Source organism: Corvus cornix, unplaced genomic scaffold, assembly GCF_000738735.6.
Source record: "Corvus cornix cornix isolate S_Up_H32 unplaced genomic scaffold, ASM73873v5 scaffold1, whole genome shotgun sequence".
NCBI lineage: Eukaryota > Metazoa > Chordata > Aves > Passeriformes > Corvidae > Corvus > Corvus cornix.
This window is the reverse complement of record NW_024108678.1, coordinates 80,958-90,847: the sequence shown is the minus strand read 5'-3', so window position 1 is coordinate 90,847 and position 9,890 is coordinate 80,958.

Sequence of the window (9,890 nt, the reverse complement as noted above, 5' to 3'; positions counted from 1 at the left end):
CCACTCCATTGCCTTGCTTTGCTGTCCCCTCACTTGTCTTGCCTGCCTTCCCTCCCACTGCTTTCACTTGCCTTGTATTGCCTAACCAACTTTGTATTTCCTTGCCATACCTGATCATTCCTTGCCTTGTATTTCCTCGCCTTACAGAGCCCAGCCTTGCATTGCCTTACGGGCACCTCTGTGTGTTTAACTTGCCCTTCCCACCTCTCCATTGCCTTGCATTTCCTTGCTCACCCATCTCCCATCTTGACTTCCTCATCCCTTGTTTCCTGGCCTTGTCTTGTCTACTTCTCCTAGGGCTCTCTTTGCCTTGCCTACATCTCACCTACCTTGCCTTGCGAAGCCAAAAATTGCCTTGCCTTGCTACCCCTCCTTTCCCTTGTATTCCCTTGCATGCCCATCCCCCCACCTTGACCTGCCTACAACTTTTTTCCCTGGCTTAGCCTAGCCAGGCCTACCTCACTTTGACTTGCATTGCCTTGTCTATCCAATCATTGCCTTTCCTGCACCCATCTTGCCTTGTCTTACTGACCCATCTGTCTTCTTGTCTTGTTTTAATTTACACTCCATGGCTTTCCCTTGACCTGCCTACCCTTCCATTGCCTTGCATTGCTTTGCATAACTCTCCTTGACAGTAGTGCCCCTTTCCAACTTGGCCTTGCTTTCCTTTGTCTACCCCTCCTTATCTCTGCCTTGCCTACACAACACTGGATTTCTCTGTTCTGCCTTGCCTTTTCTACAGATTTCTGGCCTTCTTTTGTGTACCACTAGCTTGCCTTGAACTGCCTTTCAGACCCAAGCCCTGCCTACAGCCTTCTTCCTTGGCATTGCAATGCCATGCCTTCCTCTCCTGTGACTCGGTTTGCTTTCCTATCCCTCCCTTGCCTTGCCTTACCACCCCTTCTGTGTTCTTGCTTTGCCTTGTTAACGCATGCCTTGCCTTGCATTGCCTTGCATACCCATTCCCTTCCTTGTCACGTCCGCCCCTTTCTTGCCTGGTCTTGCCTTTCCTAGCCCTTCCTGTCCCTGTCTGGCCAAACAAACACTGGACTTACCTTCTGATGCCCAGCCTTGCCTACAACACCTGTGCCTTCTCTCACCTACCACTCGATTTGCTTTCCCCTCACTGCTCTGGCCTTGCCTACCTCTCTCTTGATTTGCCTACAATCGCCTAGACTTGTTTTCCAGTGCCTTGCCTTCCATACAGGCAAGGCAAAAAAACCCAAGTGAATGGCAGGCAAGGCAAGGCAAAACATAGGTAGGCAAGGGAAGGGAAAGCAAGAGTAAGCTAGGAAAAACCAGGAAAGGCACTGAAGGCAAGACAAGGCCCAGTGACTCAGAGTGCCTTTCCTTGGGAAGCAAAAGATGTAGTCCCCGTGATGGTGAATCTGATGTTAAGGTACCATGGGGAGGAATAGTCCAGCTAGAGAAATCTGTAGGAAAGGCAAGGCAGAACAGAGAAATCCAGTGTTTTGTAGGCAAGGCAGAGATAAGGAGGGATAGACAAAGGAAAGCAAGAAGAAATATCCAGATATTTCTTCCCTGGCCCCTTCCACGTAGGAGCAATTGTTGGACGGATTCAATACTGAAAGTGGTATGCAACTTTTGCTTCATAAGATCCCGATTGAGAATGGCAATGTTTTTCATGGGAAGGAAAGCACGTGTAGCCCCAGTGTTGGAGGCGCAGAGAAGAAGCTGCCTCGTGGAGGTCAAGGGCGGCAGCAGCTTTCTGTTGGGGCGTATTTGGTGTGGACGCACCACCTCACTTTGTACAATGATGGAGTCCGTATTCATCCTTGGAAGGTGGTCTCCTGAAGATTCAATCTGGCATGTGGTTTCCACTTCTCAGAGGTGGCCCTCTGAAATTCTGGCAACACACATCTTTTGGACAAAGTAAGCAGCTATGCTGAGTCTTGGTGTGCAGCTGATCTAGTGTCCTGGGCAGGTAATGCCCAGGAACAGTGTTCTGGCACCTTTGTATGGGATCAGCCTATGGATGTTTTTTATTTTGGAGGAGGGCATGCCATTTCTGTTGAGATGGGCTTCTAGTTCCTCTCTTTGGCAAAGCAAGCAAGTTTAAATGCGCACAATGGGTGGTCTTAGTGAATTTAATGGCTTTTGCCAATAGGCAGGTCTCTGGGTTGGAGCTGTTGAAGTGTTGCAGTGAGAATGCAAAAGCCGAGCTGTTGAGCTTTTTGTCCTCTCACCTCTTGTGTGTGAGCAGTCCCTGGCGCTGTTCCGCTTAGACCCTGACTCTGTGAGACCTAGAGCTGAGAAGGAAAGTGATGAGAGCAGCGTGTGTGCTGCTAGTTCGAGGGCTGCAGTTGAAGTTGTAGGCAGCAAGAGCTTTCTCAGCTGGCCCTTTGGTGAGCTCTGTTTTTGCCAGATGGTTTCAAGTTGGCGGCTGGACTCTGCGAGAAGGAAAAGATTTGTTAGGGCAAAGGAGTTAATCTTGCTCTTGGAGTGTGGTGTAAAGAAGAGTCTGCTCTTGGAAGGGGAAGATGAGGGAAATCTTTTTGTCCTGACACCGTTGATTTGAGTGCAGGGACGTTTGCAACTTGCCTCTGCCCTTGGGGTGGTTTCGAGCTGCGCCAGGTGCTTGGCCTTCTTTTGCAAGTCCTCAGCGCCATCGTGTGCTTGTTTCGATGAGCGCTGACAGTGCCCAGGAAAAAGCCAAGCGCTTGGCTGGCGCGGCCCCAGTGGTGTGCGAGCAGTCGGTGGAAGAGCTCGGCTGTGCATCCTGCTTCTTGGAGACACAAAAGAATGTGATCCTGCATATGAGCTGGGGATGAAGAGGAATCCTCTCATTGTTGTCTGTGCAGTTTGTAGGCTGCAAAAAAAGGGCAATTCAAGCTGGGCCTTTATATTTTAGAAACTTTTCTGTGCGACCAGCTGCTCAACATGTAACACTCACACACTGAACTGCATCAAACTCCCTGGACATATGCACCTTCCCTCAAGATTTATGTGCCATCTTACCCTCTCACTCTCAGAGAACTTAAACACCTTCAAAATATCCAGCAGCATGTCTCAAAAAAAAATCCGTCAACAAAAACCCAGTGCTGGTCGTCATCTTCCCTTTGCAGTGTCTAAACTAGATGAAACACACTACTGATTTGCACTTTCCTTCTCAACTATATATATATAGCATCATCAAATTCTCTCAAGGTGGCAGAGTCCCTGGCTAAAGCAAAGCATTTCCATCTGCAGTTCGGACTGAGAGATGTGCCAGGACAGAAAGCATTTGCTGACCTTCCCTCTTCCCTGGGAAACCTGATATTTGCAGTGCAATCACTTTCACACACCTTCAGTGTCTCTGAGTCCAAGCAGCTATATGTCACAGAGAGGGAAGTGTCAGGACAGAAGGCATTCCAAAAGTACTCCCTTCTCCTAGCAGCCATTAAAGTCCGCACAGAGTACTGGGACTATGCACCTTCCTTCTCACATATATGTACCTTCACATTTTTCACTCTCGGAGCTCTGTTGCAAATGTCCAGCAGTTGTTCCCGGTAAATGGGCTTATAAGAAAAAGCCAGTGCTCGGCTGCACCTTGCTGCATGTCACCCGCACCAAACCAAATTCTGTACTATGTAATTACCTGTGTTACCTCTTCTGCCATCATAGTTTTGGATCTTGGAGCCTAAAGCTAGACAGAATTTTTTCCATGTAGGGCTTAGTAGGATTTTGTGTGAAAACAAGTAGCTATCGAGGACCTTCTGCCTTATGACTAGCTAACTTGAATTTGGCAGACAAACCAGTGGCAGCCATGTTCACCTTGCAACCTGTACTCTGTGAACACAACCACAGTGCTCTGCTGCTTTACTCTTCGCCCTATGCAACTTCACGCACTTTTGCTCTCCCAGAGGGCAAAATGTCCATCTACTTCTAGCATAAAACACAGTGCCAACAGTGAAGTGTTCCAGTGCACTGCTACTGTCGAAATATGCCTCTGCCATGCATTTTCCTTCTCAGCGCTACATACCCTTATATTCTGCCTCTCTTGTAGTCCGAATCTAAATGGAAAGCTTTTTGGCTACGTCTCGCACAGAGAACTGTAGAAGGACAACAAGCTTGGCTGGAGTTTGCTGCTGACTCATGGAAACTTGTATTAGCACCACATTCAAGGGGCAGTCATCTTTCCTTTACAACCTGCACAGTGCCATCAGATCGTGGGGTTCTCTGAACAGTCCTTCTCAGCTGGAAGTACCACCACGCACATTACAGCCTCTCAAAGACCAAAGATCCTGACAGACTTCTCGCACAAAAAAATGTGCCAGGAAAAAACATGTTCTTCATTACCCTTTCTCATTGCCCTGATCGTGGTGCCCGCTTGAAAGTCTAGGATATAGAAAGAGGAATCCAGCAACTTCTTCTCTGCTTGCACATATAGCTGGGGAAAACCAGTGCACAGCACACTGTGGGTGTGTGCAGTATCCATACTGAAAACAGGCAAAGCTGAATGGCATCAGTGGGCTTCTCTTCTTAAAGCTGTTTTATGGGAAGAGCTGCGGGCTGTTCCAAGGTTCGAATCAGGGGGTTTTGAGAGTGAAAAATGGGACACTCTAGCTAGTTAGAAGGAAGGAACATGGCTCTAGAGTGTGGTGTATACTTGAAAGGCTTCCATGAGGAGGTGTAATGCAGAAAGAGCTTCTGTGCTGACATCTTTTTCTCAGTGCGAAATGGGCACTTGGCGATGCTGAAAGCTGAGGATGGTACTAAGCTGAACTTGAAAGTGCAGCAGCACACCATTGGGTGTGTGCAGTTTACAGACGGCAAGCAGTTGTGCATGCCACTTGAATGCCCTCTGTGAGTGCAAGTTAGCAAATGTAATGGGGAAACTCAGAGGAAGTAGCTTCGCGCACTTTGATTCTCCCAGAGTGCAGAATGTCCATCTACTTCTCGCACAGAACACTGGGCCAGCACAGAAATTGTCCAGCATGCATAAGGTGAAGAATGAAGCTACAGAGCACTGTGCTTGTATGCACAGTGTAGAGAACTGGAAAGTTCCAGCCAAACGCTCGTTCACAGTCCATGTCAGTTTTAAATGCTCTTGTTGCTTCAACATGTAACTTGCCCACGTTGAACTACTTCACACAACCTGGAGATATGCACTTTCGTACACCTTCAAGTTTACAGAGTCCAAGCAGCTATACCTCCACAGAGAAGTAAGCATCAAAACAGAAGGCTTTCCTAAATTGCTTGCTTCTCTTAGCTGCCTTTAAACTGCACATAACACTGCAGCTTTGTACCTTCTCAGATAGACGTGCCGTCACATTTTTCACTCTCACAGCTCTGTTGCAAACATCCAGCATCTCCTCCCATCAAATAGGCTCTAGAAAAAGAAGAAGCTAGTGCCGGGCTGCACCTTCTTTGTGCCGCATGTCAGCCACACAAAACATGATTCTGCACTATATACTTACCTTCACAGCTTTTTCTGCTATCATACTTCTTGAATCTTGGAGTCTATAGCTAAACAGAACTGTTTCCACATAAGGCTCAGGTAGGAATATGTACGAGCACAGGTAGCTCTGGCAGACCTTCCCCCTTACTATTGATAACATGAATTCGCAGGCTACCCACTGGCAATCTCGCTCCTCTTGAAGTCTGTACAGTGCTCACACCATCACAGTGCTCTGCAGTTTCATTCTCAGCCTTCTGAAGCATCATGCTTTTTCTTCCTCCCGGAGTGCCAAGCGTCCACCTACTTCTCACACAGAACACAATTGCGTATGAAAGGACATGGACATGTTGGTCTATGCAAATTTGAAAATGTGTGACCTTACCTGAAGCCAAGCAGAAAATTTCAGAGCAGTGGAATTCAATAGGAAAGATCATTCCACTTGTGGAATGAATATATGTTTCCACGCCTAAAGTGCGTGGTTCAATGAAGTTCTTAGTCTTGGCACAGTTATCTGTGCTAGACGTAGCTGAAATTTTTGGTTTAGGTTCAGACTGCAAGAGAAACAAATTGTAATTGTACGTAGAACTGAGAGGTAAAGTGCATGGCCCAGGCGTGTTTTGGCAGTAGGAGTGGGCTAGACTGCTTCTGTGCTGGCACAGTGTTCTGTGCAAAAAGTAGATGGATGTTTCTCCTTCCGGGAGAAGGAAAGTGCATGAAGTCGCATAAGGCAAAGAATGAAGCCGCAGAGCACAGTGGTTGTGTTCACAGCATACAGGCTGCAAAATGAGCTTGGCTGCCACTGGTTTGTCTGGCAAATTCAGGTGATCAACCATAAGGGGAAATTCTATGAAAGCTACCTGGTCTGGTGCACATTTCTGTCTGAGCCCTAGTGGAAACAATCCCGTTTAGCCTTAGGCTCCAAGATCCAGAGAACAGGATGGTAGATGCAGCAGAGGAGGAAAGTACCTACTACACTGTTGAGTTTGATGGGACTTACATGTGGCAAGTGGAAGGTGCAGCTGAGCAGTGGCTTTTTCTTCTAGAGCTTTTCTATGGGAGCAGCTGCTGAATGTATGAAAGGGATCTGTGAGAGTGGAAAAATCTGACGGCATGTATATGTGAGAAAGAAGGTGCATAGCGCCAGTAGGCTGTGGGCACTTTAAAGGCTGCTGGGAGAAGGGTGTAATTTAAGTAACCTTCTGTACCTACACTTAGAGGTCTGTGAGATATAACTGGTTTGACTCTGAAAGTGTGTGAAGATGATTGCACTGCGTATATCAGTTTTCACAGGTAAGACAGAATATTAGGTCAACTGCTTCCTGTCCTGGCACATCTGTCAGTCCAAACTGCAGCTGGGAACACTTCAGTTTAGCCATGACACACTGAGAGAATGTGATGTTACCTAGTGTTGAGAAGGAAAATATTGCTCACTAGTGTATTTGTTTTAGTTTACAGACTGCAAGGGGAAGATGAAGGCCAGCACTGGTATCTTGTTCTAGGACCTTTTCTTTGTGAGCAGATGTGGGCCGTTTTGAAGATGTTTGGAATCTGCGAGAGTGAGCAAGTTGAATGCTACATAGAGTTTGAGGGAAGATCCATATCTCCAGAGAGTTTGATGCAGTTGAAGGTTGCATGTTGAGCCAACAAGAGAAAGGGAGAGGTAATTTAGGAACGTGTTCTGTTTGACACCTCTCTGTGGAGATATAGTTGGAGTCTGTAACCCTGAACGTATGAAAGTTCGTGTCTCCAGGTTATGTGATGGAGTTGAATGGGTTCTCAGCTGGCAGTGATTGTGAACCAGCTTTTGACTGGACTTTTGCAATTTTGTCCCTGGGCTTCCAATATGATTGCAAATAGCTGAGAAGGAACAGGGGTAGATGGATGCTGTGGTGTGCAGTTTGAAAGCTGGTTATCCAGCAAATGTTTCTTTCCTGGCACGGGAAATCTTCTTGTCCTTTGATTGCTGCATTTCTAATGGATAGTGAAGTTTCTTCTTATTGGCATCTTGAATCTCCCGTAGAGACCTCCAGGACTCGCTGCCTTTAAAAAAACGTCATAGAACAAAAGTGGCAGTGCTGGGTATCACTTCTCTTATGCAGCTTTAAAACTGCACAACATGCATTAGTATCACACTTTTTTTTTTCCGCTGCATACACCTTTATATTTTTACTTCCTCACTGAGCCCAGCTTCCTCATTTTCTTCTGGAAAAATAGACTGGGTTTCCCATTCACTTTGAAAGCTATCAACAACATGCAAATGGGGCTGAGGGTCTTTCCTGTAAAACTAAATGTACTATTACTTTTTTTACTTCAATCATGCAGAGTTCCTGAGCCCAAACTATCTGTATCAAGAGGAAATATTGGTCCCAAATTGTGCCCAGTCAGAAAGGTGTTTCTGTCTCCATCTTGAATTCGCATCCTGTGAAAAGCAAAACATGCCCTGGAGTTGTGCACTTTCCTGCTCGGTTACATGTCCCATCACATTCCTTCACTCTTGCCGAGCCCAGCTTCAAAACTTGCTATATCTCTTACCAAAGCTCCGAGAACAAAAAGTAAGCACTGGCCCTCAGTGTCCCATTGCAACTAATAAAGTGCAGCACACACAGGTCTGTGGACGCCTGCGCATTGTCTGTCTCACAGAGTCCAGTAACAAAACTAGGGATGTTTAGCTGTTGGTCCTAGAGAAAAGGTTCTAGAAAAAAGGGGCTGCTCTAGCATTCACTTTTCTTTTGCAGCCTACAAACTGCACAGACAACAATGAGAGGATTCCTCTTCATCCCCAGCTCATATGCAGGATCCCATTCCTTTATGTCTCCAAGAGGCAGGATGCACAGCCGAGCTCTTCCACCGACTGCTCGCACACCACTGGGGCCGCGCCAGCGGAGCGCTTGGCTTTTTCCTGGGCACTGTCAGCGCTCATGGAAACAAGCACACGATAGCGCTGAGGACTTGCAAAAGAAGGCCAAGCACCTGGCGCAGCTCGAAACCACCCCAAGGGCAGAGGCAAGTTGCAAACGTCCCTGCACTCAAATCAACGGTGTCAGGACAAAAAGATTTCCCTCATCTTCCCCTTCCAAGAGCAGACTCTTCTTTACACCACACTCCAAGAGCAAGATTAACTCCTTTGCCCTAACAAATCTTTTCCTTCTCGCAGAGTCCAGCTGCCAACTTGAAACCATCTGGCAAAAACAGAGCTCACCAAAGGGGCCAGCTGAGAAAGCTCTTGCTGCCTACAACTTCAACTGCAGCCCTCGAACTAGCAGCACACACGCTGCTCTCATCACTTTCCTTCTCAGCTCTAGGTCTCACAGAGTCAGGGTCTAAGCGGAACAGCGCCAGGGACTGCTCACACACAAGAGGTGAGAGGACAAAAAGCTCAACAGCTCGGCTTTTGCATTCTCACTGCAACACTTCAACAGCTCCAACCCAGAGACCTGCCTATTGGCAAAAGCCATTAAATTCACTAAGACCACCCATTGTGCGCATTTAAACTTGCTTGCTTTGCCAAAGAGAGGAACTAGAAGCCCATCTCAACAGAAATGGCATGCCCTCCTCCAAAATAAAAAACATCCATAGGCTGATCCCATACAAAGGTGCCAGAACACTGTTCCTGGGCATTACCTGCCCAGGACACTAGATCAGCTGCACACCAAGACTCAGCATAGCTGCTTACTTTGTCCAAAAGATGTGTGTTGCCAGAATTTCAGAGGGCCACCTCTGAGAAGTGGAAACCACATGCCAGATTGAATCTTCAGGAGACCACCTTCCAAGGATGAATACGGACTCCATCATTGTACAAAGTGAGGTGGTGCGTCCACACCAAATACGCCCCAACAGAAAGCTGCTGCCACCCTTGACCTCCACGAGGCAGCTTCTTCTCTGCGCCTCCAACACTGGGGCTACACGTGCTTTCCTTCCCATGAAAAACATTGCCATTCTCAATCGGGATCTTATGAAGCAAAAGTTGCATACCACTTTCAGTATTGAATCCGTCCAACAATTGCTCCTACGTGGAAGGGGCCAGGGCAGAAATATCTTGCTGGATGATGGTACCTAAACGTCTGCTAGAAACCCGTCTCAACAGAAATGGCATGCCCTCCTCCAAAATAAAAAACGTCCACTGGCTGATCCCATGCAAAGGTGCCAGCAACACTGGCACTATGTCCTTTGCTTCCCAAGGAAAGGCACTCCGAGTCACTTGGCCTTGCCTTGCCTTGAGGACCTTGCCTAGTTTTTCCTAGCCTACCCTTGCTTTGCTTCCTTTGCCTACGTCTGCCTTGCCTCGCACTACCTACAACTTGCTGGCTTTGCTTTGCCCTGCCTACCACTCTTGCCCTTGCCTTCCATGCAGGCAAGGTGCTGCAAAGCAAGTGCAGGCAATTGTGGGCAAGTCAAGGGAGAGGTAAGCAAGGCCAGAGCAGTGAGGGGAAAGCAAATGGAGTGGTAGGCAAGAGAAGGCACAGGTGTTAGAGGCAAGGCTGGCCGTAGG